The sequence below is a fragment of the Nothoprocta perdicaria genome, unplaced genomic scaffold (genome assembly GCF_003342845.1).
Source record: "Nothoprocta perdicaria isolate Ctin4 unplaced genomic scaffold, notPer1 scaffold_202, whole genome shotgun sequence".
Classification (NCBI taxonomy): Eukaryota; Metazoa; Chordata; class Aves; order Tinamiformes; family Tinamidae; genus Nothoprocta; species Nothoprocta perdicaria.
In genome coordinates this window covers 753,811-781,734 of record NW_020455228.1, presented here as the reverse complement: position 1 = coordinate 781,734, position 27,924 = coordinate 753,811, and positions in this window count along the sequence as shown.

The window sequence follows — 27,924 nt, the reverse complement described above, 5'->3', positions numbered from 1 at the left end:
TAAGGTGTTGTAGGCCAACCACTAGGCTTTAGTACTTTTTGCTCTTTGCAGCATGTATCCTCCTATGTTTGCTCACTCAGCCACCCTCAAGCTCATTTACTTGCTACCAGATCTGTGATGTTTTGACTATTGAAAAGTATCTATCCCAGCTGTCCAACCTAATCCTGCTGAGAGTTTGGAAAACTCAGAAAAATGTAAAATATACCTGGCAACTTAAAGCAGCTGACAACACTATAATAAAACTATTTTGCGGCTTTGCTTCTTTACTGGAAACTACTGGAAAAATTTTGATCTCTTAGGTGACCACTGTCATCTCTCCTTCCTCCTTCTCAGAACTACATGGCCACCAGAATTCCAAACATGGCCATTCAGAATTCCAAAAAGCCCCAAATCTAATCTGTTATCAACTGTCTTTTCTTATTTCAGTCTTCTCAGCTCCAGCTTGAAGAGCTTCATATGAAATTTGAAATTTAAATTTCTTTTATGTTGCCGTAAAAGGGGGTCGGCATGCCTCGTCCGCTAGCTGGACTGACCTGGGGTTATTCGTGCCCCAGGGCCATAGAGTACTGACACCAATGTGGAGGATGTGGCAAAATGGCATTTATTGCGCAGTTCAGTCTGCCTATATACTCCAGCTGAATGCGGAAACTCACCTACTGCCCAATNTTCTTTCAAAAGGAAAAATATTTTGGAATAAATCAAAATTTCTATCAGAAAGCTTTAATGGTAAAAATATGTTTTGGATTAAAGATGTAAATTATTATTAAAAAATCACAGATATTAGTCTTATGAGGACATATTTACCAGACCTTTAATCAATGGATTACCACCTTTGATCAGTGGAGAAACACAGAAACCAGGGAAAAGGCATCTCTTATTCTATAGAAGTATTTATATACTTATAGAAGTATAGAAATTTCCTCTACTGAGTATATATGGAACATGATGTGGGTTGCATTGAGGGTGAATAAGATCCATGTAGCCTTCTGAACAGAGTACAAACAAGGAACTTGCAAGATAGGTTCTAAAAGGAGAAATAAAACATATTATGCAAAATGTTAAAGGTGTACACATGTAGGAAATATTTATTACATTTTTTCCCTATTGTGCATAGTTTACAAACTCTGTCTTATGCCTTTCTTTGTATTATCTTAATGTAATCTATTTTTGGTTTTCTTCCATGTTCAACAATCCTGTTGCCCATTGGTGCTGCATAAACTCAGTTGTCATTGATATTGACAGAAGCCAATGTCATTTAGCCTTATGGAAAGCTAAACACATTTGTAGGACCTGGAGAGGGGAGCTGGGACAGTTGTACACTTCTTTAACTTTTCTTTCAAAGATTTGCCTTTTCATCTTTTCGAAGATATTTTTACATTTGTGTAAGAAGATAGTGGTGTACGGAGCATTATTTGGAGTTTCTTAATATTACATAAACAGCTGTAACATTTAGAGGATAAGAAAAGCTGTAATAAATGATTAATTCAGGCTCATTTTAGAGAAGATCCATGTGACATATGATGAAAATCCAGGTCACTGGGTTGAGCGATATCTGTGTGAAGATAAGTATCTGCTCCTACACATGTTCTGAACTCTGCTGGTTCCCTTCTCCTTGCAGTTTCCCTAAAAAAATTCTTATCATTTTGACTGTGTGAACAGAAAGCAACAATCTCTCCTGAAAAATACATACATTCATTAAAGTTTGACTAGGCATTTAGATTTCAGTCTTGCTGGTATAGTAGAAATATAGCTGAATATAGATTTTTTTTTCTTTTTTGCTTTCAGCTGTATTGAGTAGATATTTTTCTTAAAATGATAAGATTAGGAAAACTGAATCAGAGAGGAAAAAGCAAAATGGTGAAGTATTATTGCAGCTTTATATAATATGTTCTGAAGCTTTTGAGTCTGATAAGTGCAGAAGAGTCAATTCTGTCTGTAATATAATGGAATCATACTGGTATTCTAGAATAATTGGTGTATTGGGAGGTGCTGTAAAACCACATTTATTTAAGGATAAGAAAAACTACCCTTCTTAGAGATAAGGAATATTAATTGGCCTGGCAAGGTTTGAAGAGCAAAAGCAATAACAGCACAGAATTCATCGGCTATAAATAATTCTTCTGTGTAGCTTGCATCACTAAAGAAAATCTGCAGTCACAGATGCAATTGAATTTTACAAATGTTTGGAATTATAGCTGCCACAGTGTCTTGATGAGGCTGTATCATCAAAGCACCTTTATTACTATTCCATATTTATAGGTAAAAGACGAAGTCCATGGCTTTACCCTGTATTTTAGCAACCACATACCTTGAATTTAGCAAGTTATTGAGCTACATGTACAAACACTTATATTTATATGTGTAATCACTATCAAACTGCCCAGATCAAACTGCTTTATTCCAGATGAGCCTGTCTTTACAGATTGTGTTGCTGCTTATGCCTGTAAAACTAGGTATTGCTTGTTCAGCTATTGGATGACTACATAGGTTACAAGACAATTAGTATTGTATGACTTTGCATATTTAATTTCTGAAATTTCTCACATGCCTTAGCACTAAATGGTGCATGTAGTTAATTTGTTTTGATTATGTGACTTAATACCAGAATATTTCCATGAGGCAGATGAAAGTTCCAGTTCTGGAAGACCCTAACAGTTGGGTCTGGATGAGTTGGATATAACAAGAAAAGCATCACTGTAAAGAATAGAAGTCTGATATTGAGCAACTGCAAATTTTTACTAAGTTTTCTTAGACATCTCTTTAGACTATTTAAAAGAAAATGAACTGATTTCCAAGCAAAGTATTGAGTATTTGAATCTTTAGTTTACTAGTGATTAACAGGCAGCTTTATCGGGCCACTTTCTCATTTGCAGCTAAAAGGCAGCAAGTATATCTGGGATTCAATGAGACATTCTTTCCCCTGAAAAAACCCTCTCATTCTGTCAGGGTAAAAACTGTTCAACAAAGCCAATGAGGAGTGTGTGCAAGTAGAACAACTGATGAACAAGTCTTAGCTCTCATTTCACCACATGAATTTTATCCCTTCTTGTTTCAGTCAGGCAATTTAGTTAATTTCTTGACTCTGAAACTTACAGAGCAAGATAATTAACAGAATAAGAACCATCAAAGGTCAGAGGGAAGCTTGGAAAAATGGTACAGTAATATGTCTCAACCACCAGCTGGGGAAAAAAGCTAAATAAATGATACAAGCTGAGAAAGAAAAGCATGTTTCCTTCTTTAGTGACTGTTTCTGAAAGCAAAAAGACCTAACCACTGTTTGTGGTTTTCTTCTAATCAGCAGTGAGGACCTTGCAGCAGCTGTGCAAAACTGTTAGACAGCACACACATATTTATTTATTTTCCCTAATTCATTTTTAGCTTTTGAATTTACTAGATATGCAATATTCTTGGTTATATCTTCATTCCAATGCAATCATTATATGGATTGTCACTTTTTCTGCTTATTCACACAAATAACCTTATTTTATAATTTCATATCTTTACAGTTTTGTTTTTCAAAACCATCTCGCTTTCTATATATAGTTAAAAAGTACAATCATTACCAAAATATCTGAATGTATTCCTAGGATAGCTGAAATACCAAAAAAGATTGACTATGTCTTTATATTTCTTTTACCTAAATGCTATGCCATTTATTGTGGGAATCTTAACTGTAAAATAACTTAACTTATTGTTTTGGGAATTATATATATCCTTTTGCGTTTTGTTGCATAATGTGAATAAATGTCTTGTTATTTAATGTCTTCAGCTGTTTTAATGGAGTATACACAAACAGCTTGAAAGCACTGGATAGTGCATTTCATAATAAAAGACATTTAATTTATTCCAAGATCAATATAATTATTTTAAAATTAATTCTTCCTAGAATAGCTAAAGGAGGAGGGAATGATTTCACATAAAATTTTGTTTCTTACCATTCATTAAAGGAATACAACTCAGAAAATACAACAGAAGTATTTAAGGAGGTTTACACAAGTAGGACAGAATGAGGAATCCTACACAAGTAGNCACATTTCAGCTTGAGAACCATCCTCATAAATCTCATTTCTTAAACATTAGTCCCACCAACACCATGGTGGAGAGAGTTCTCCAAACAACAAATGCCCCTGTCTTTAGTTAAAAAGAGAAGCTTCACCAATTTACCAGCCATGTTAAGTGATATTTTTTTGGTTTACARAATATCAGTGTTGGTGGTACTAGACTCTGCAGTGTGAGCCATAAGATGTTATGTCTACTGGCCTGAACAAGGACTGAAACTTTCAAATAAAATTACAACATTATAGGTAAATAATGGAAAATATGTGCCAAAGAATGAGAAAAAGGAAGACAGAGAGACTTACTAAGGTTTAAATACAGAAGCTCAATTTCACAGATCTGAGTTATAAGAAGTTTTTATATGGTTTAGCTGTGATATTTTGAAATACTGGAATGACTTGAGAGAAATGTAATATAAGTCACTGAAGAAAAGATAAAGAAGAGAATGGGAATAGATGCATATTTTTGAGAGTGTTCACATCCTCCTCACAAAAATGTATTTTTTTCTGCAATCACATTAACTCAAGATACAGAGAAAATACAAAACCATTTTATTTTTCTTTAGAAATAGGTTCTTCTAGATAAAGAGTCATTTACCATCATATTTTTAAAAATACTTTCAGATCTGATTGCAACATATGAATATACGTATATATGTACAGAAAGTTTGWCAAATTGTTTCTTTCAAAAGGAAAAATATTTTGGAATAAATCAAAATTTCTATCAGAAAGCTTTAATGGTAAAAATATGTTTTGGATTAAAGATGTAAATTATCATTTTGTTTCTGACCATTCATTAAAGGAATACAACTCAGAAAATACAACAGAAGTATTTAAGGAGGTTTACACAAGTAGGACAGAATGAGGAATCCTACAYAAGTAGGACATCAGAAGAATGGTAATTGCCATGAGGAAGAAAAAGAGTATTTGCTCACTTAAAAGAGCTGTATGAAGTATAGCTCTCTTTTATGTGGTATGTGGAAAGCAAAAAAACAAACAAACAAACCCCCACATTGAGATCTTAAAATGTCTCAAACTGGTTATTAAACACAAAAAGGAATGGGATTATGATTCTGTGATGTTACTGAATGCTGAAATGTTACTTCAGTAATTATTTAGCAGAACACATATTTAAGCATGAGAGGTGTCTAAGCAAATTAGTGTACTTTGCTGTTAAACAAATATCTTGTAGGATTAGGGTCGATATTTTCAAATATGCACTGCATCATTTTTTAACAGTAGCAACAAAAATATTTATTCTAAATAAGGTGCTCAATATTTCCTAGAAGCTAAATGTTTGTAAATGTTAGCTGATATAGCACTGGCAATAAAACTCAAATATTGGATCATCTTTATTCTGAATTCACAAACTGTTTTCCAAGTGTTGGGTGTCCTGCAGTTTTCCTGATAGTTAAATATCAGAAGGTTCAATTCAGAATCCCAAGAGTTTGAATAAGGCAGAAGAATGTCATTTTTTACCAACTGTTCTAAACTTGCATTTATGAAATGTACACATACCTCTGGTATTATAATGCACCTTACCAAAAGAAACTTCTTTTTAATATCAGGAATTTTTAAGAATTGAAACATGCTGTAGATTTTTTTCCCATTAGACCATATGCACGGTTTAAAGAGAAAAGAAATCAGATTATGCTTATATCAAACTGATTAGAAACAAAGCATTTCTTACAAAAATTTTGGCTTCTATCAAAAAATTGTTCATTTTTAACTGATCAGATTGTAATGTGATACAGATTAATATAAGTAATCYTGCCCATAACCTGCATAAATGTTTGAATTTTTTTTTTAAAGAATATGTTTTATTGTAGGTGTTTTAGTACCAGAGTATTTTGAAACTTCCACCTTTTTTTTCCTTTTGTTTTCCCCTAAAATTAATATTATCTCAGAAATTTGCATTTTTAATATGAAAAACTCAGTGGCTTTATCCTTTTGTTTACTGTATGAAAACCAAGTGCTTTGCATAAAATTCACTAGGTAGAGTATTTGAGCTCTTGAGCTAAATTTTTTTCTGGGAGTTAAAAAAACATATATTATTACTGAAWAATACTAAATATTAAGGAGTATAAGCGGCAAAACACTGAAGAAAGCTTGTGATGTTTTTTTTTTTTTTCTACATGAAAACATAGAAATCCTTGGGCAAAGAGCTTTACGATATCTGGCTATATTCTGTTTACAGTCTTATCCCAAGCAAGCGTAATAGCAGAAGAAAAGTATTGCAGCRAAGGTGAGGATCAGGAAAATTTCTTCAGCTGTCTCTTGACGGACACACTGGAACAGGCAATCAACTTGTGTGAGTCACAGAGCATTGGGATTTCTGCAAAGATCTGAAKATGATCCACTGCTCACAAAAGCTCTGCAGGCTTTGAGATTGTGATTTGAGCTTCTATAACAACCTTTCTGAAATAGAAAATGTTGCATGATAGGAGAAGCTTATCAGTGCTATGTGATTTTCCCTGTTTTTGCATGGTAAGTTAGAACATAGAAGGATGAAACTTTTTATCACAGGCAGAGGCAGCTGGGAAAAAAAAAAAAAAAGAGAGAGATAATCTTGCCAAAATTATATCTTTTTAGTTCACCACTGATTTCTTCAGCCCTCAGAAACATTCTTTTTCCTCTGTACTACTACTATGGAGGTAAACTTTTATGAATATTGTCATGTTCCACATTCATTTCCACAAAAGGCTTTCATCTTCAGATATAGAGGACCTTACTTTCTGGAATGTAGTCCCCTGTGAACTATCATTATAAATGTGCTGGAGAATGTGAGACCTATCCACGTGAAGCTGTCATATATAACACTAAAATAAGGAAAGCATTTTGGAAGAACAACCAGAGACCAAGTTGAGCACTCTGGGGAGTTTTAAAGAGCTCTGAACACCCATGTGTCTGCAAGTGATAGGTGCCCTGATTCCTATTAACTGTAAGTCATTTGTAGGCCTAAAGTTAGGAGAGTTGATTCCCATCCATAACATCTTTTAGTAGTCAAACACACTTAAAAAAATAAAATAAAAAAAAAGCTGATAGGAATATAAGCTCATTTGTGATTTACTTCATGATCTGGAACTCAAGACAATCCTTGAAAAGTGACAGAGGTCAACATACTGCCTACAGAAGAAGTACTCATGAAGAAGAAGTACTCATTTTTTTTCCTCTCTTTCCTAGTAGTATTGGTGTTCCCAAAGACTATATACTGTGCTAGTTAATTAAATGGAGTCATAGCATAGGGTCAAATATTGCCCCCAGGAGACACACCAAAGGCTCTTCCAGTAAGGCTGAGACATGATCCTTCTATCTGGGTAAAAGATGGGGCAGAGCATTTAGAAGACAGGGATGCAAGCCACAGTCTTTCAGGGACAAGCAATAACTCTTGTCTTTATATATATATTAAAAAAAAAAATCATAGTATAGATACAGCCATAGAAATAATGTGTGATGGATAATCATATTCAAGGACTTCCACCTAAATTCCATTCCAAAGACTGGTAGTAGTAGAGATGTTGAGTCCTTACTGCCACACATTTATAGATCATATGCATACACCAAAATTCTTTTTTCTCTATATTCTTAGAGTAGCCAAAAGGTGTTCTGCTTCTAACAATGGCTGARTGCAAGAAGGATGGAAAGTGAAGCACTAATGGCCATAACTCCCTAGATAAGGCAGACAGAATGCAGCTCAAATGATTTATACAAAACTAGGTTTGAGTTATGCAAAAACAGATTTTCTTTCTCAGAGACTGCCAAACATGCAAAAAARACTTCAAAGATTGCACTAGCTTAGGTATCAAACTGGTCATTTTTTTTTCCCTGAACAAATTGTCATAACTTTGAACTTATCCCTTCATAAAGATATGTACTTGTAATAAAAAAGAAAAAAAAAAACAAAAGTGATGTGTGCATATGATGCACTTACATCAATAAGGTGGTCTAAACTGACTGGAAGGGTCCCACTGTTCTTTTTTTTTCCCCTGCATTTCTTTTTATCCTGTAAGATGAAGATGATAATATGTAGAAAATCAGAGGGTATTACATTAATTTCAGAAGTTCAGTTCCTAAAGTTAACTTTTTAGGACTCAAARTATCTTATGTTTCTAATGTAGCAAATTTAATTAAATCTTTAAAGAATCAATATATTCTCTGAATAACCGGGACCACATTGTGGAAGTTTTATACATGCTGGGCAGATACTAGCTTAAATAATTAGTTACATTTCTTCCAGAGATGTTATCCTCAAAACAGCATAGTATTCAGTATGATTAGGGTATCAAATTATTTTGGAAGTAACTACTAGCCTGCATTCTTATTTTCTGTGAGATTTAATACTATCCATCATTTAATATTTCTCTAATATTAAATGAAAGATTATCTACTCAGAAAGGTAGATTATTTAAATAATTTATCTGCATAACTTTTGTTTATTTCCCTAATGTCTCAGACTTTTGTATTAGTGTCAGGAGAAAGAAAATCCTTCAAAAATGTGTTAATTTAAAGGAGATTAATGCAATACATAATCTCTATCCTAAAGAGAGCTATATAAAAGTTCTTTATTTAAATTCTGGCCTATAGCTATATGAAATTGGTGAAGAAAAAGGTCCTTTGTCTAACTGAACTGTGGGTTTTAGGCAAGAATATTAAATATTCTTTTGAACAATACTGGTGCATGTGCTAAAAATCTTTGCTTTCTGTTGTGATTGCTTTAACACTCTGAATATATCATTTCCATAAATGGCCTGAATTGTTCTCTGCATGTGGAAAAGATAAATCATTTGTTCATTTGGTTTAAACAGGAGCTATAATGTTAGGAGTCTATGCAATTAATCTCATTGCAAGAAAAACACAGTYCTATATATACAAAAAAATGAGCTTTATAAAATCCAAGGGGAATRTATTCTTCATTCAAACTGCAAAACTAGAAAAACAATTAGAGACAGCATCCAGATTCTGATTCGGATGCTGTCTTAATGCTACGTATAAGAAATACAGAACGTTGAATGTTCTTGTAACTCCATCTTTTCTCATAGCTTTAGATGTTTATTGATTGATGTGGACAGAAATGACCTTCCAACAAGCCCCAGATTTCTCTCACAAGACTAGACTATTTTTGTTGTTGTCATTTGTTTGCTTGTTTTTTTTTTTTTTTTTTTTTTTTTTTTTTCCTGAGGAACAGAACTTCTATTGCCTACCTTTACGGTAATAATTATAAGAGCACAGTGTTCCCTGGAAAGAAAGGCATCAGGTATTCTGCTCTCAGCTCTGGGCATGCGTGGATCGAGACTTGGGGAGAGAGGACTAAGACTATTCATTTTATAGACTGTTCACTAGTCTGTAAACTAGAGTAAAGTATAGCAGTACATAGGCTGCATCTATTTTAATCTGTGTATATGCGCCATTGCTGTCCAGATTTGGGAGAGGAATAAAGCACTTGAATCCAGCCTATGAACTTATATTTCCTTTTTTTTTTTTTTTTCAGAAATTAAGAGACAGAGAATGGAAATGCTGGTTAACTCCAGGGTCTTGTCAAGATACATACGAGACACGACTTCCAGTATTAAGGATCAAATTGAGAAAAAAAAAAAAAATCCCTCTATCAGAGGCACCACTGCATTATCAGTTAATCTGTAGGAAAATATTTAACTCCAGAAAYGAAATTTCTATTTCTTGCTTAATGTGAGAGACCCTTCAAAACAGAGCAATACAGTAGATAAGAAAGCAGAACGTTGTGGAAGAAAATCTGTGGGAAGAAAAAAAAATAGAGATTATAGAGATCTAATACATTTGAGAGGGGAAGAAAATAACATTTGTACTTAGGAAGACCTATTGAGGCAATGTTAATGTAACTGGGAGAATGGAGAGGTTAAAAAAAAATTTAAGAAGTTCTGAGAAAGAGATTGCAAGCATAAACAATAATATTTCATACAACTTCAAAAACAAAGCATAGGCAAATGCTTGGCAAAAGAAGACAAAAATACACTTGTTGCTTTTCTCAAGTGGTTAAAGGTATTAGTCATCCTGAGTTGATGTGGATTGACAACTGACTCGGTTCAGGAGCTCAGAGGCTGGCGATAAATGGGGCCAAGTCCAGTTGGARGCCTGTGGCCAGTGGTGTCTCCCAGGGGTCAGTACTGGGCCCAGTGCTGTTCAACCTGTTYATCAGTGACTTGGATGAGGGCACAGAGTGCACCCTGACCAAGTTTGCAGACGATACCAAGCTGAGTGGAGTGGCTGACRCTCTGGAAGGCTATGCTGCCGTCCAGAGGGACGTGGACAGGCTGGAGAGTTGGGCAGAGAGGAATCTCATGAGGTTCAACAAGAATAAGTGCAGGGTCCTGCACTTGGGAAGGAATAACCCCAGGCACCAGGACAGAGTAGGGGCTGACCTGCTGGAGAGCAGCTCCATGGAGAGGGACCTGGGAGTCCTGGTTGACACTAAGTTAACCATGGGTCAGAAGTGTGCCCTCATGGCCAAGAAGGCCAATGGCATCCTGGCCTGCATCAGGAGGAGTGTTGCCAGCAGGTCAAGGGAGGTGATTCTGCCCCTCTCCTCAGCTCTGGTGAGGCTGCACCTGGACTATTGTGTGCAGTTCTAGGCTCCCCAGTATTAAGAGGGATGTGGAGCTTTTAGAGAGGGTCCTGCGGAGGGCAACCAAGATGATTAAGGGACTGGAACATCTCTCGTATGAGGAGTTGGGCCTGTTCAGCTTGGAGAAGAGAAGACTGAGAGGGGATCTGATTAATATGTATAAGTACCTGAAAGGGAAATGTAGGAAGGAAGGGGCCAAGCTCTTCTCATTGGTGGCCAGTGATAGAACAAGGGTTAATGGGTGTAGGTTGCAACACAGGAAGTTCCATCTCCATGTGAGGAGGAACTTCTTTCCCGTGAGGGTGCCAGAGCCCTGGGACAGGTTGCCCAGGGATTTTGTGGAATCTCCTTTTCTGGAGGTCTTCAAAACCCGTCTGGATGCCACCCTGTGCCCTGTACTCTAGGTGTCCCTGCTGGAACAGGGGGGTTGGACTAGATKATCTCTAGAGGTCCCTTCCAAYCTCAACCATTCTGTGATTCTGTGATTCTATACCACTCACTCCCAGTGTTTTGACAGCTAAGTCATTTAGGAAAAGGCTAAGCTCAGCTCACCACCCACCTGTCATTTGAAGGTGGTTGTTKTCTCCTTGTTTCTGCTGCTTCTTGCTTACAGCTGCTGTCTTTTCATGGCTGGATTCTGGGGATACACTGAAGAGTATGGTGTGCCGGCCTTGACTGCACCAGCTCAAATTCTCATAAGAGTCCTTTGCCTACCACCATCAGGCTAGCATGTAATTACCGATTCCTATGTGTATATATATATATATATATATAGGATATATATATATATTTATATCACTAGATAGATTTTTATTAGTAGTAGAAGGTAAAAATTATTTCTGAGATGAAATTAATTTGAATAAATGATTCTGTATAGGGTTAGCCCTTGCGAACTGTGGCCTGATTGTTGGAGGAAGCGATTTGAAAACTGAAAAGACCAAAAGTGGATTCTTAGATTCATTGAAGTTAATTACAGTTTTATCACTGAGTTTATTATGACTTTGATTTGATTTTCTGTATCTGAATCATTTCTAGAATCAGAGATACTGGCATAGAACTTGTGAAGAAAATTTCCTTTACTTTTAGTGATATTAAAAGAACCCAAAGCTGATGGGTTAAGGTTACAGAGTATTTCTGAAGGTAATGACCTCTAACAAAGTAGTAGCCAGACCCTTGAGTCTGTAGTTCAGGATATGTTTAGGAAACCCTACAGGCAGCAGGAAGCAAGAAGTATGAAGTATTGAAGTACTGAATCTCTCTGCAAATCTCTAAATTATTGGAAAATATAATTAGTGCAAATGTAAAAATTATGACACAGCTCAGGTTTATTAGCATAGTGGTATATTTTTTTCCCACAAAGTTGATGACTTTTTGGAATTCCTATAAGATTTTCTGCCTTCTTATACGAAGCTAGAACACACCTTTTACACGCATTACTGTGTTATTTTGACTTCTTTTAAGGCGACTGTGGCTTTTGGTATCATTTGAGAAGTGTCTTGACTTGGAGAGGTGAAACACAGATGGATAGTCAGATCATTCATTTATAACTGAMTTCCTCAATGAACAGAGACTGAAGGGCCAACTCCTCAAGGGGCATTTTAAGCACAGATTCTCCTAAAATAAATGTTGCAAAGTTAGTGATTTTTTTTTTAATTGCACCTACTTAAAAAATAGGTTCTGAACACATAATTCAAGCCTAGATGTAGGTGCAAACATCAATTAGCAGACCAACTTTTGATACACATTCACAGTGTAAGAGTAGAGAGGTTGTCCTAAACTATTTTTTTTTTTTGCAACAACCTCGCCGTTTATCCCCCTTGAATATAATATTTGCAATAAGCAATAATTGAATTATTGCTTAGTTAAAAAGGCACAGGACTAATATTATCCTTTAATCATATCGTTAATATGCTAGCTCCTGTTACATTATATCTGGTGTGACATCACATGGCAAAGAGTACAAAGCTTCAACCAGAAATTTCTTTCATGATATCTGGCAGCTTATAAATGCAATAACATTCTGTCCTTGATGATATAGATGCCACTCCCTTGCAATACCGTCTTTTCAACAAAATGCTCAGGCTCTTAGACATGCACAATTTTCTATAAATCTGCTTTGATAAGGTGATGAAGGCAGAGTTCGGATAAGGTTTCTTGTCTGCTGAAGACTGTAAATTCTCATTTAATAAAACTGCACTGATAAGAACACAAGAATTGCTTATGGAAGGCATTGTAATTAGACAGAAAGTTGTTCAGAGAGGATTTCAGTCTTATGTAAAAGAAAAATACTGCTCAGAACAAGTCATACAGACAAACCTCTTTGATGTTAAGTCTACATTATTGCTCTCTGAAACGAGAATCACTTGGGAAAGTAACATSAAATTTACTTTCATGAATATAGGGGGAAAATCATTTTAGAGTMGTAAAAGATAAATCATAAAGTTTTTTTCTTTGTTTATTTTTGTTTGTTTTGTTTTCATCCTCAGATAATGAAGAAATGCAATGGGCCACATTTGACCGAGAAGTAACATCTGTGCAAAGCYCAAAACAGTACTACTCTTCTGGAATAATTATTACAGAGGCAGTTTTTTTTCCTTTTTCTGGAATGCAAATGATTAAAGATAATATAAAGTAAGAACATGATTCTCTATCTACTGTAGCTTTTCCCTAGTATGCAAAGGTTCCAGTTTATTTCTTCCCTTCTGGCCCTTCTGCATTGCCTTCCTCACCTATGTCCTGAGTTTTTTTCATGCAATGATTTCTTGTGTGAATCTACAGAATTAAGCAATGTCTTCTGTAACAAACCATAAATGAATTTGCATGCCGGGCTTTGCAAAATCCCCAGATTATTCGTACTAAAAATGCTTAAGAAAACAAGTCCCACTGAAAATAATTTAAACACTCTGGAAAGTAGCCTCTTTATCAACTATGGCTGAGTGTTTTAATAACATTTCATGTAGCTTATAATTGCACACAGAAGATGAAAGATCATTTGCCTTTTGAGAAGAGGTAAATAAACTAGAAGTGTATCAGCCAGATAATTTAAATGCTGACTTACAGTAGCACTCTGTGCTATGATAGAGGCACTGCTGACATGACACTTAACCTTTGTGAAAAGGTCAGTTTTCCACTTTCTGAAGCAATTAAAGTGTTTTATCTTTAATCGTCTTGGTAATGATTATGCATGCCAGACATAATCTTCTTGGTTTCCAATGTTTTTATATCATTAATTGGTTCAGAAAACATCCAGAGGTTGATTCAGTTGCTTTAATAGTGTCTGATAGTGTCTAATAGTTGCTAGCTGGCTGAAATATTTAAACAGATAGATAACTAAGTACTAAGGTACTACTAACTTAATAATACCTATCTSCATTCTCTTACTCTTTAATGCACTGCTGAACACTTGAGCTCTCTGTTTTTATTTAAAAAAAAAAAAAAATCATCTTAAACAATTTAATCAATATGGATTAAATTCTCTTTGGTTGAAGTTTGCTTTTATTTCTAATTAGATTCCAGTTTCATATTACCTGATGTCAAATTAAAAGAAATATCAGAATTGCTGGTCTACTGACCAACTGAAGTGCTGAAAATCCTGCACTTCAGTACCATCTCACTGAATTTATTTTCACTCCCTAAGCAGCAATGTAGAAATATAAAATGTATTTTGCACTGTAGCTATGAAGTCTGGGATCAAACTTGAATAACATTCCTTAAGTAGCAAATTACATTCAAAATTATAACTTTGGAGAGATTTTACTAATATTTTCCTTGCAGTTTTACATACCTACCTTTATGAATGTCCTCTACATTTTATTTATTTCCTTTCTACTTATACATTTGTTACTTATCCTGTACCTGTTGTATCTGAGACCTCCGATTAAATTTATATTTCAAACCAATCATGTAGAAATGACTGATAATGTGTCTGCAACTCCATGTGAATTGTTATTATAAGCTCCCCCAAATCCATAGGATATTTAGTTAGGATTTTTCATTTTTTGAACCCAGAAATTCTGTAATTTCAGTTGTATATGTAGTCTTTTAAGACAATACATGAACCCTCTTGATTCCCATCAGAATATTTGTTTTGTGGTGACAGCTCTCCTTTCCCAAGGGAATGTATTTTTTTTTCTCTTTTTTATTTTTATTTTTTATTTTTTTTCTTACTTTTATTTGGCCGCTACTTAAACAGATAACATATTCCTTGTATGCCTCAACCATTCTGGTCATTTTTAGTTCACTGACCATTTTCTGTCACTGACATCCACATCAGACTTTATATAGACTTCTGCCAACTGCAAGCATATGTTTTCAAACTGAGAAGCATATGGATATTCAAGGCAATATGTATTTTCATAATCATGAAGAAAACCTCTTTTTTTATGTCGAAGTTGGCCTCATTGTATATCTTTTTTAGCTATCATCACTTGCACAGATAATAATGTTCCTTCTCAGTGGGAACTYCAAAGCCAGCCACATGAGTCTGAAGCTAACATCCCCGAACGAGAACAGTAATTGGAAAGAAAGCGTTAACTATTTATTGCCTTCGTAATCTATAAGATTAGGCTAGAATTTGCACACACAAGTATTTTCCTAACTTTCAAGCTAAAATAAAGCTTATTTTTGTATCATTTTAGATAATCAAACACTGATATAACAGCTTCTGTTAATTTAGGCAGTGGGATTAAAGCAGCTCTCAGAAATTTTGGGGTGAGCACAGGGAAAATGTACCAGTAAACCTGACTTCTACCCTAAACACTCTTTATGTCATCTCTGTGCTACTAGAAGACTTYTCTGTTAAGAGCTTTTTCCATAGCTGTATATATAGACGTTAGGGAGCTTCACTCTGGTATCAGGGCTATAGTSCAGTGGAGAATGTTAGCTAGCAAATCTAAATCACCTTTTCAAAGATGAGTACTAGAAAAAATGTCCTATAATATTGCAGGACAAAAGTTAACTGCTGAATTTAGAAAAATTTCATCTGTCATATCATTTTTTTTTACTGTTGTTCATTCCCTGATTTCAATAATCTCTTTCAAATATGCTTAATGAATAAATTTATTCACTTTTCCTGCCTCTGTGTTTTCTATCTTTCATTTTGAAATTGAATTAAGTGATTTTGCCAGAACATGCCTCTAATGTTGATCTGAATGCTTGAGGCATTGCAGATTTTAAACAGACACATTTGTATTTACACAGGAGAAAAATAGTGACTGACAACATTAACATCATGTTTGTTTTCATTCTAACTGATCTGATGAGATGTTAACACACACTAAATTCCTTCCTCTGCTGTAAGTTTAACTCTGACTGTGACTTCTTTTCTTCAGTGAGAATGGCAGATAAGAAGTAAAACAAAGAAACAAACAAAACTGTGCGCTATCTATTCTCAATTTGATCTCAAGTTTTTAAATACCACTTGCATGTTTAAAATTTTGTATCTTGGTGGTTAAATGCATACTATTTTAAGAAAGCTGGAGTAACAAGCTTGCTTGTGAGTGGCATGGCAACTCACCCAACCCACACTGTAAGCATTATGTTGGCTCCTCCATCCCAGATATATACTGTATTTTCTAATTTCAGAGCTTTGGGAAACATATAACTCATCCCACAAGATTATTTTTGTCATAGTGTACTATTCAACACTGCTTAGGCGCCATTTAGATTTTACCATAGCATTCATAAGTCTACTCAGGCAAATCTGTTTTTTTTTCTTGCCTCTCCATAACCTTTGAATTAAACAATGGAAAAGGTCTACTGCTTCCTTTCTCCATGATTGCTTTTTTAGCTTCTGAAAAAAATCAAGAAAAAACAGTCCTTGTGGCAAAGAAAGAAGTACATAAAAGTTACCTGCTGAGAAGTCATTCTTTTGTCCTGTTTCATCTTTTTATTTGATATCTTTGAACCTGATTTTTTTTTTTTTTCTATTGAGGTGGGAGAATTAAGAGTAGATTAAACTTCTATGTAACCCTGAGCGGAATTGAGAAAGGGATATGTCTGGAGCCGTGAACTTCACTTTTAAACTTAGAAGAAATCATCTTGCCCAGTTTGATACAGTTTCCTAGACTTTGGTGTTTAATATAATCTGTGACATCTGGAGTCCTGTTGGGCTCCTAATTGCCACTTCAAAGGGGTCTATGGTTGGTCCCAAGGCATATTTGACAAATTGATGTAGATGTCTTTGGTAGCCTCTGACATCTTGAAGAGCATGACAGTCCCAYGTTTAGGCAAAGAAGCTGAACTGCTAATATCTATTTGTGGGACAAAATGGACTCCAGACGGTTCAATATGAATCATACGAAGARGCCGCTTTATTGCAGATAACTAGCCCTTATATACAATTATTCTATCCCTAAATGCAGGCGCGCATTCCTTGATAGGACAATTCTCTGATTCCAAGGAYAGCACACATTCCTGCTTGGTTGTCAGTTGGTCAGTTCATATCTCGGTGCTCCCGCCTTGCATCCGTCTCTGCTTGGCTCGCTTCTTCAACGGACTTCTTGTTTTTCTCTCCTCAAGGCCACCTTAGAGACAGAGCTGTGTGCTTTGTTAAACATACCTTTTCTAAAGGTGCTATTAAAGGAGCTATGTTCTCTGCTAACCTTCTTGTATGGYTGGTTCAGTGTACCCACTCAGAGTTTCTTCTAAGTGCCTTCCTACATCTATTGATTATAACTGGAATTCCAACATCATACACATATATGCGATCCTCTGACTTCTGGAGATATTTTGAGGAGCCTTAAAATTGAGTTGAATCTTATTTTCTTATTCCAATGAAGTATCACATTCATTCCTGCTTCAGCAAAACATTTATATATATATCTAAATTCCACATCGCTTAAGAAAGCATTTATTTCATTCAAAAAAAAAAAAAAAAAAAAAGGTTCCTAAAGCTAAGCACATACTTGTGAATTTTCTGGATGTGCTCAGATGATCCATGTCATTCTGTGGAAACAAATGGAATAATTTTGTGTCAGAAAGTATTACTAAATTTGAGTAAAGGTAGTTACCTCTTTGCTACCTTGATGGTGAAAACCAAACAACAACAAAAAACATACTAGAACAAATCCACTGTATGCACAACTTTACTTGAGTGTTCTTATTCCTTTTGAATATCAGTCCCCCTTTTTTTTCTAATGTTTGTTGTGCGCTTTCAATATTGCTTCTTTAGAAACAGACAAAAAAAGAAAAATCCTATAATTTAAATGTGATTCTGCTGCTATAGATTTCTTCAGCAACAGCAAGAYATTGGAGTAAAAGTAGATCATTATACAGATGAGAACAGGTCCTAGGACCTTTCTCTTTACATAGCAGAAGCGTAATGTTAAACTAATCAACAGTCCACCAAGATCAAGTGTTTATACGACTGATGCCCTAAAAGCCCTTATTACATGTCATGGATCTCTTCATTTTTAGTGTTCTTATAAATTCTGAGGAAAATATTGCATTGAATATACTTCATTAATTGTGATGAAATTCATTTATAACCTTGGTTTATGAGATGTTTTAACAAATCTTGACTTTTTAGTACATTGGTAGATTAGAAGTTAATGCTTTATGCTAAATCAAATGGTGAATATAATCTTTTTTATTATCAAGAAAATGAATAAAACTATTTTAAATTGAAGAAAACAGAAATCCTTAACATTCCTTGAATGTTGAAACATTACATATACTTCCTKTAGTTATTAATTCCTCTGACAGAGAAAAGAAAATGAGGTGCACCTACTAATAAATGATTATTATTTACTAGCTTAGATCAAATATTTATGAGCTGTCATGTCTCCAGATCTTTCTTAAATAAATATATAATTCAATAAACTTGACACTTTGACACAATGCAAAGAATTCTACCCTCCATTTTTTTTTTTTTTTTCAATTTTATGACATTGCAACACATTTCAGGAAATGGTTCAATTTTTCAGATGCCTTTTTCAGATGCCTGATTCAGATGTTCACTTCTCTGGTACATTTTTATGATATATGCAAAAAGCAAGATTTGCCAGGTGCAAAGTTAATCTATTTTTTCTGTTATTGTGGTTATTGTCTGAAATGGTTGTGACTTCTTTTTCTGCAAGCCTCTTGTGAGGACAGCAGCAGAATGGGCTGAAGAAACAGAGGACAACATTCAGTGGTAAGGTAGGAGAAGAAGAAGCCAAGGAGGAGCTTAAGCATGACAAGAGCAATATGAACTGAAAGGAAATGGAAAGAAAACTTTCATGTTAGAAATAGTGACAATGAAAGGAAGAACAGCAAAAATGTAGGAGATAGTAGATAAAAAAGAATACGRAAAAGAAAAGTTTTGCTGACCATTATTATTATTATTAAGCTTGTGGTATATATACCACAATTACCTCTTGGTACCTTATTGGTACRTCTTTTTAATGCTTTTAAATAATTACTTCAGAAAAATGCAGTATTCCTATCAACCAGAATAGTTTTGCTAAAAAAAAAAAAAGGATCAGTGCTCTTACAGGTTTGGAGTTAGAGTTTATCAGTTTAAATTTTAAATAGTAATATTCATGATTTGAAATTTTAARCAATGCTTTTTGAAATATATCATTGCCAAAGGCATATATGCTCACAATCATCATAAGCAAAAGCTTGATAATATAAATGGAAAAATACATTCAACACAAAACCTAATGATTTCATAATGTAAAAATGTCAATGATTATATAAATTATCCTGATTAGTACTTTYGCTCTGGAATGCATTCATATCTTATGTGATACATATTGTTTMTTCACTCTTCGATCAATTAAGTTATTTTCTCAATCTTCAAATTTTGAAATGCAATATGTAATTATGTTCTACTTAATATCTTCCATTTAAAAGTTGTGATAACTTAGGCCAGATGGACTGCAATTAGATTTCAAAAGGGAATATTTACAGTCTGAGAACTAAATTAGTTATTCTAAATTTTCATGGAAGTGGTAAAAACAGGAGGGAAAGGCAAGGAAATGCCTTAGACAAACTACTTTCCTTTATAAAGGAAAAAGTGGCCATTCTGCAGCTGATCTCAGAACAGCTGAAATCTTCAAAAATATGAGCTATTTCAGTAAAAGACCAGATACAACAAAGCACCAGAATAACTTGTTCCTAGCACAATAGCACATTTCTATTGCTTGCTAGTTCTTGTAAAAGTCAATGAGATAAATCAAAAATATAGGTGCTAGAATGAACCAGGCCTTATTTACACATCATTTAAAATGCATACTTTCTCTGCTGAGGAAGTGACTGAATGGTCTTCTTAAATTTTTGTCCCTTTGGTGGTGCACCTTTGATAACAATGAGATATAGGTTAAGAAACGGAGAGGTAGAGTTACTAAAAAGGGGGGAAGCAAAGAAACAATATCCCGCTCTCACTTGCTATTGTTTGATGCTGTTGAGTCTGACCATTATCTATCTGACCATGTTAGACACTAGGTCTATAAATGAAATTTTTGTTATCTCTTCATTATTCTTTTTTATTATATCTTCCCAGTATCCTATTATAAAAGCTTTTTATCACCAATGTTCAYCAATGTTCACAAATAGTATAATCAGCTATAGGTCTGACTCTGGCAATATCGAGTTCACGAACAGCCTGTTGACTGTAGGTCTAATCGCCTTCAAAACAAGTAGTTGAGTTCATAAATAGCACAATTTATTCAAATGCACCATTTASAGAAAAGATTTTGAATGTCAATATAGGAAATTCCCAGTTACAGTGTGGGGTTCTTAGCTAGTGCCTAGTGTATAAATGTGCAWTCATCACTCATCTCAGAAATTGGGAGAGGGCTCTCAACCTTGAGGAGTCTTCTCAGATGTTGTCCTGACTGGAGGAATGGGGTTCAGCCTGTCGACTGATCCAGAAGTTACGATGGGACTCTTCCCTCTCTCCTCTTCCCTTTTCCATTCTTTCCTTCTTCCTTCTTTCTCCTTTCCTCMTTCCTCCTTCCCTCTTTTCTTCTTCCCTTCTTACMAACCTCYTTAGTTCACCTTTTATATATTTCCTTTTACATTTAGGTGGAGTTTGAGTGACTCTAGTCATACCTACTTTCATTATTGATTGGTTTWAAAAGKYTCCCAAGTTAATTAAAAATCTAGAGAGCATGCTCAGTGAGACTGGTCGTTCCTTGGATGTTGGTAACTTCTAGGATGGGGTTGTGTATTGATATTATAATGACATTAGAATGAGGAGAAATTTGAGCAAAGTCTATCGGAAAGAAYGGATCTGCCCAGCACCAAACAGAGAATCATACTGTGTGACTTATCAGCTGTCTGGTATGACCAAGTTGTCACCTCTGCAGGGAGTATAACAGAGTTTAGCCGTGATGTCTTCACAAATTGTGAAGTAGATTCCATACATACCAACCATCCTGGAAGTGGTAACTCTCACCTCAAGCCATAACTTCTGTAATGCCTCTGTAATGACATAACTTCTGTTAGGCCTTGGTTTTTCTCTAATTTTCCCTTTCCCAAACAATTCTCTCACAATAGCAAACATAATAATGAATATTAATAATTACTTTGTGTTAACTATAAGTTAAATATATACCATCCCTATTCTAAGACTTATCCTGAAACCATTACTCATGGTAAATAGGAAAGCATTGCTCATATTAAGTAACCCTTATAATTTAAAACTGGTGAAGATGTCTGTATAGTCATGAATTAGCTGAATCATGCCCTGATTTTTTTTTCAGCCAGCTGCAGTGGTATTTCAGATTATGCTGAAATAAAACAGACAGAATTACAAACAAGCTCTCAGGGTGATGCAGATAATAATATTTAGCCTGAATTCCTTTTTTTGTGGTAATGCAGCCCTTTGGTCTGAAATCAGAATCTTTAATTAACAGAGTGAAAAATGCAATACAAATCATTCATTTATAAAGTTAGATCACAAATGCTATATTAATAATTAACTTGAGTTTYTGAAATTCTGTCTCTCTAGAAATAGTTGCTTCTGCTCACTTACTGTGAAATAAGCCTATGTGACTAGCACACACTTGATTATCTAAGTCTTAGGTGTCTAAAGTTAAGGCAAGAATAATCTTTTCCTAGGTGTGTGTGGGAAATGGTTTAGCTAGARACAGAACAGCACTGTCCCATGACCTTGAAGGACCAGTGAATCCTGTTCCTCCCTTTGCTCTTCTCATGCAAAACTTAGAGTTAGCTGGATATGGCACAGGGCCAGCTCATTACTGGCATCTGCAAGGCCACAAATCCAAAAGCTAATTGGCTCTAGTACATTGTGTTAGTATATAAAGGCATTCACTTGAGAAATAAAGAGATTCTGATTCTGATCAACACAGATTGGAGACTGTAAAATAATTCACCACAGATGTGTGTGTGTGTGTGTGTGTCTGTGTGTGTGTGTGTGTGTGTGTGGCCAATCAGCAAGTTCTCAAAGAACCTAGGTCTCCTAGGAAAAGAGGAAGCATAGATGATCTGAGTTGTCATGCAACCTTCAACTACCTCATACATAACTTTTAACAACTTCATACTTGAGTAGCAAATTTGGGAGCTGTAACGTTGATCTGGGTAACAAACACTAGTTATCTTTACTGATGGGAATCCCCTGGATCTGTGGCAAAGGTTCTGCTCTTATGCTTACAGCACCCAAATCACTGTGTCATGTTGTTTTTACATTTTACATAGGAGCATCACTGAACAAAAGAGAAGGATGAGATCTCTGTAGAAATATGTTAAGAAACTTATGAAAATTCATTGTTCAGCTTTACTATTATTCTAATTATTTGTAATGAAATAGATTGACAAATACATTATGACAAAAAACTTGTTTTTCAAACTGTGTGCAGAGAATAACTTGCTTTTCTTCAGGTGGAAAATTGAATAATTTTTCAGTACTTGTGACATTTAGTTATTTAATATTCCTCTTTTGTTTGGGTCAGAAAAAAAAAGGGAAATAAAATATTCACTTATTCAAAAGTGTGGTAAACCCAGGTGGGTTTGAGCTTAATGCATTACTCTTGCAAAGTCTTTGGAGGTGTTAAGGGAATAGATTTTTGCAATAAATAGAGAGAAAATATCTTATTATGAGAGGAAACTTTGGAGRGACAAAGAAATGTAAAGATGCATACTAACAGACTTGTTTTTAACTTGCATTTATACTGAAAAAATTGAGAATATTCACTTTCAAGAAATCTTATTAATATAACTGTCACATAGGAGCTGATCCATCCCCTAAAGGGCAAAATGAGTGGAATGTTAAAGATCTTTAAAAACTATTTGACTTTGTTCTGCAATGGAATTTTAAGCTGTTGGGTCGCTGATATTAGTGAAAGGACTTTTGACCCTCATGAATTAAGGAATAATAGATAAAACATGAAATGAGGGGGAAATAACATCATATCTGGCTGGAGAAACTGTACTTTGAGAGTTGTTCCCATTGTTATTCCTCATATTTTAAATCATTTTGAATAAAGAACTTCTATAATTCACTAAAATTAACATTCAATAAATATTTTTGAATAGAACCATAGAATATAACATAAAATTATCATTTGCTGTTTATGAATTTAGTATTTTAATATATGGATATATGCTAGCTGTATATAATCTCAGTTAGTAGCTGTCTAACCCAGATTTTCTCTTCTAAATACTTCACCTATCTCCTCTAAAAATATAAAATGTTTTTGTTTCAGGGTAAGAAAAGTGTAACTCTATACTTCTGTGATTTATATTATAGTTGTGACTTAAACATTAGAGAAAATATTAACAAAGAAAATGGAAATTTGAAGAAGCAAAAAAAATGAACAAAATTGTTCATTTTCGAACAATGAAATAAAATATTGTTTGTTTCTGTGTCTTTCCATTACTTCATTTCAAAGATGTATCTTACAGAAGTATTCTCTTAATTTCCATTCTTATTTTTGTTTTAAAAAATATCACTGCTATTTTGACATATTTTCCTCTGATATTCATGCAGTATTTTAATCGCAGATTCATTCAAATTTTGCCAAGGATTTTTCTTGAGCTTTCAGTTCATTTGTTAAGGAAAAATACTGAAAGCCTTGCCTGACAGAACTATTTATTTTCCAAAAAAATATATGAAATTGATTACCCTGCAGATAACAATTGTGCTAGAGAGCTTGTAAAGGCTTCTGTTTTGCTAGAATAAACCTTTTCCTGCGTTTAGTTAGTTACTATCTTCCTCATATCCTTTAACTTGGATGGTTTAMAATTAACTTTGCAGAATGTTTTTGTGGAGCTTTAAGCTCATAGGTTATAATTTGGTGATTTGAGTTTAAGGTAGAATTTTTGCAGACAGGAGTATATCTAAGTAAGGATCTAGACAAAGCTTCATGTCATTTCACTTTAAGCACTTGTAAGAGATTTTTAGCATAAGCCTAACTTCCCCTAATGATTGAGGAGTACTGTATTTCTGAGGGATAACTGAATAAAACTCTGAAGGTATCTCATCTTATCTTCTTATCTTATCTTAAATGGGAAATTAATTAAACTGTACTTCAAGCTGAGGTGCCATACTCTATGTCTCCATCAGCAGTGCAGTGGGAGTGGAACTCCAACATAAAATGGTCACTGTGAAGACCGAGTACCTATGCTATACTCTTTCAGGGATTTTATTTTATATTCACTCTAGTGTGATCCCATAGACTAAATGCTGTTTAGGAGCTGGAACAAAATAAGTGCTCTCCTGAAGTGTATTTTTCAGTATAATTTCATCTGGGACAAGTCTAGTATAATTTGGGGATTATAGTTTTATCTGACTCRGGCAATCAGTCTTCACATAGTATTGCTGTCGCCTCATGCATTGGATTTGACCAAGAGCAACATTCTAACAGTCTTGTTCTATCTCTTTAGAAGATCTGTGGAGGATTATCTTACTGAAATGTCTAAACAAGGAAGAATATTTTTATTTTCACATCAGAATGACTAACAATTCTTTGCCCATACTTGTCTRTTGATTTTCGAGGCCGCGTGAAAAATAATTAAATGTCTGTAATTCCCTATAATACTTCACTGACAAATGATAATATAATTTTAAGATACCCCATTCAGAATAGCTTTTATCTACATGATTATTATGAATAAGTTAAGAAGTCTAAGGTTACAAAACTTTTCTGGTACTCAGGAGAGATGGGATGGATTTCATCTGGCATGATGAAGATGCATGATGAAGGCAGACATCTTCAGCCAGACTGGTAACCTCTAGTTCTTTTATAGAATATTGAAAGGACTCAGTCTTTCTCATCTTAACATAGGCATATAGGAAAGACCTCTCGAGTTTTGAATCTATATCTACCTCACCACTGAGAYAGAACAGCCCTACAAAGGGCTGACTAACACAATCACAGAATGGTTAAGGTTGGAAGAGACCTTTAGAGATTGTTCAGCTCCTTTTCTCTCACATAGAGATTTACCTTGAAAATACTCCAAGTTAGGAGAGAAGAATATAAATATGAATTTAGAAAGCATTTTAATATACAGGTACTTAKGCTCTCCTGGAATATGAAAGAAGCCTATCTCATTAGTCTATAACATGTATTATAAACATATGTTTATTTATGCTTATATATGATAGGTATATGTCATTGTATATATTTTAAACATATTTACATGCATTATTTATATATTTATTTTTATATGTATATTTTAYCTTTAATTGAAGATAAATGGACATGACACATATGTCTGTGCTCGATATGTGTATGAGTTTGATGACTGGAAATAAACCATGAATAATACAGAAAGTGCCTTCTAGAGAGAGCATTTTAGAAGAAATAAACACAAAATACTTTAAGAAATGTTTTATAATATTTTTATCCATCCATCTACTTCTTGCAAAGAAAATATTTTGTGAAGAAGATTCATGAAGCAGCTTAAGCACTACTTATGTGTAACATACATACATTGGGTTTCTTTACCATTCAACTTCAGATCCTTTGTGTTTATGACAGTTTCTCTTTTCTTCTTTTAATTTAACAAACTGGAAGGGAGACAGGCTTCTCTGTTAGCATGATCTGATCCATGACATGATCCTGGGGAAAGAAACCTTCTAAAGCAACACGTATAGTGTTCTAAAAAGATGTGTTGGCCCTTTAGCAAATCCCTTTGAAGAGTTTACCTTAAAACAATCTGAAATCACTGTATATTTATGAAAACTTCTGTACGATACAGAAGTCAGATACATCTATAAAGACAAGAAGTTTCTGAGAAGACTTCTGGACTTTTGAAAGTTCATTTTCTATGTTTCTGATGATTTTGTTAAGCCCCCTATCTCCCATTAGCATTGACAGAGTCAAGAAAGAACTGGAAACACAATTTTTTTTCTGTAAGGACCATAATCTTGTGGCTAAAGCCTGAATGGGCTAAATTGATTATAGCTTGAAGAAACGCCTCTTGTATAAGTGTGAGTGTATTATATATTATGTATATTATGATTTTTCAATCAGGAATTTGATACTTTTTTTTTTTTTTTTTTTTTTTTTGTTGTTGTTGTAGTGCATGGTGGAATATATAACACAGCACATGCATATTTTACCATAATGGTAAGCACTGCTCCTCTGTCATTCAAAATTAAGATTCCTTTCTTTGAAATGTAGCTTAGGTGTTAATCCCTGATTTGAAATGAAGAAAGTGAATAAGTGGGAAGGGAAAATACTGTATGTCTTGGCCGTGTGTGCTTTATGTGAGTACATTCATTGCTATCTTGCTATTGAGGGTTCCCCATGTAATTTTCCATGATAATTTATTCTATAACATATTGTGAATTCTTACAGATGTTACATTGCTGTTGTGAATCTTGGTTAATGAACTTAAATCTAATAGCAATAAGCTTGTTTTTCTAAGCTACATTTCATAGACTTTTGAGAAACAGTTTGTGGATATTCACAAACTATCTTACTAAAAAACAAAACAAGCAAACAAAAATTACAGTAATAATAAAAATACGCCTGCCCGGGTATTTTAGATTAATTAAAAACAAAAAAAAAAAAGCAACAATCAGTATTCAGTATGATATGTGTCTAATTTCACTGCTTTCCCTTTAACCAAACATTTTGATAAGGGTATGGTATAGATAAACCGGCATGTTTAGAACCATAGTCTATGTAAAATGGCAAAACTTTATAGATTAAAAGAATGAAATCGTCTTCTTACCTGTGATGGATACGCTCCTTTCCCAGCTCAACCTGGCCTGTACCTTACATGCAGCCCTGTTCAGTTGCTAACCACCAGCGATTTATGTAATCCTGGTAGGTGCCACCATCTGATTTCTTCTGCCACTTAGACTCAACATAACATTCCTGAAGGCTGCATCCCAAAGGGGCGGTAAGGCTAATACACTAGCCAATGGGCCTCTGAAATGAAAGAATGACTATAAGTCAATCATCTTATCCTATAAATATGCAGACAGCCCGAGAGCCCTTTGAGCTCTCCWGACACGGCTGCGGCCTGCACAGCAGGATCTCCCCTTGAGCAGRGACGCCTCTCAAGGTTACTCCTCGAGGTTGAGAGACCCCCCTTMCCACAACAGATTTGTGGTAAGTGAACATRGCGYGCTCTCTTTCTTTAACTTTACTTTGTAACTGTGCACAAGAACCCTTAGTCATAAACCGYTGACCAGGTCTGGGACTAGGATTGGATCCAGCCGCACCCGGACTCCTCTCAAAAGGAGCCAGGAAAGCAAGGGGGTCCAATCTGAACCTCGTGACCCAGCGGGAGGGTATCCCAAGATAATTGTGTATTATCTTGAGCCTCCATGCAGTGAATAATAAGTGACCTTGCCATAGAATCTCGTGAAATCATTGTCCATATTAAYAAATCMTGTTATTATTTCTTTCATACGAGTGAAGTGCATTTGTCMCTCACCCCCGCCACCACTCGTTCCRTGACATTACCAATGCACTCTCATGAAGCAGTTTCTTCTTCAGTGTTATGCTTAACAATTTTGTTTTGTTTTCAGATAGGGAGAATGAATTATGCTTCCTATTGATATCATAGAATGATAGAATCATAGAATGCTTAAGGTTGGAAGGGGCCTCTAGTCCAACCCCCCTCCCTGCTCACGCAGGATCACCTAGAGTATGTGGCACAGGGCTGCATCCAAGCGGGTTTTAAAGATCTCCAAAGAAGGAGACTCCACAACCTCTCTGGGCAGCCTGTTCCAGGGCTCTGTCRCTCTCATTGTCAAGAAATGTTTCCTTAAGTTCTTGTGGAACTTTTGGTGCCTCAGCTTGTGGCYGTTTCCTCTAGTCCTATCGCTGACCACCACTGAAAAGAGGCCGGTCCCCCACTGCC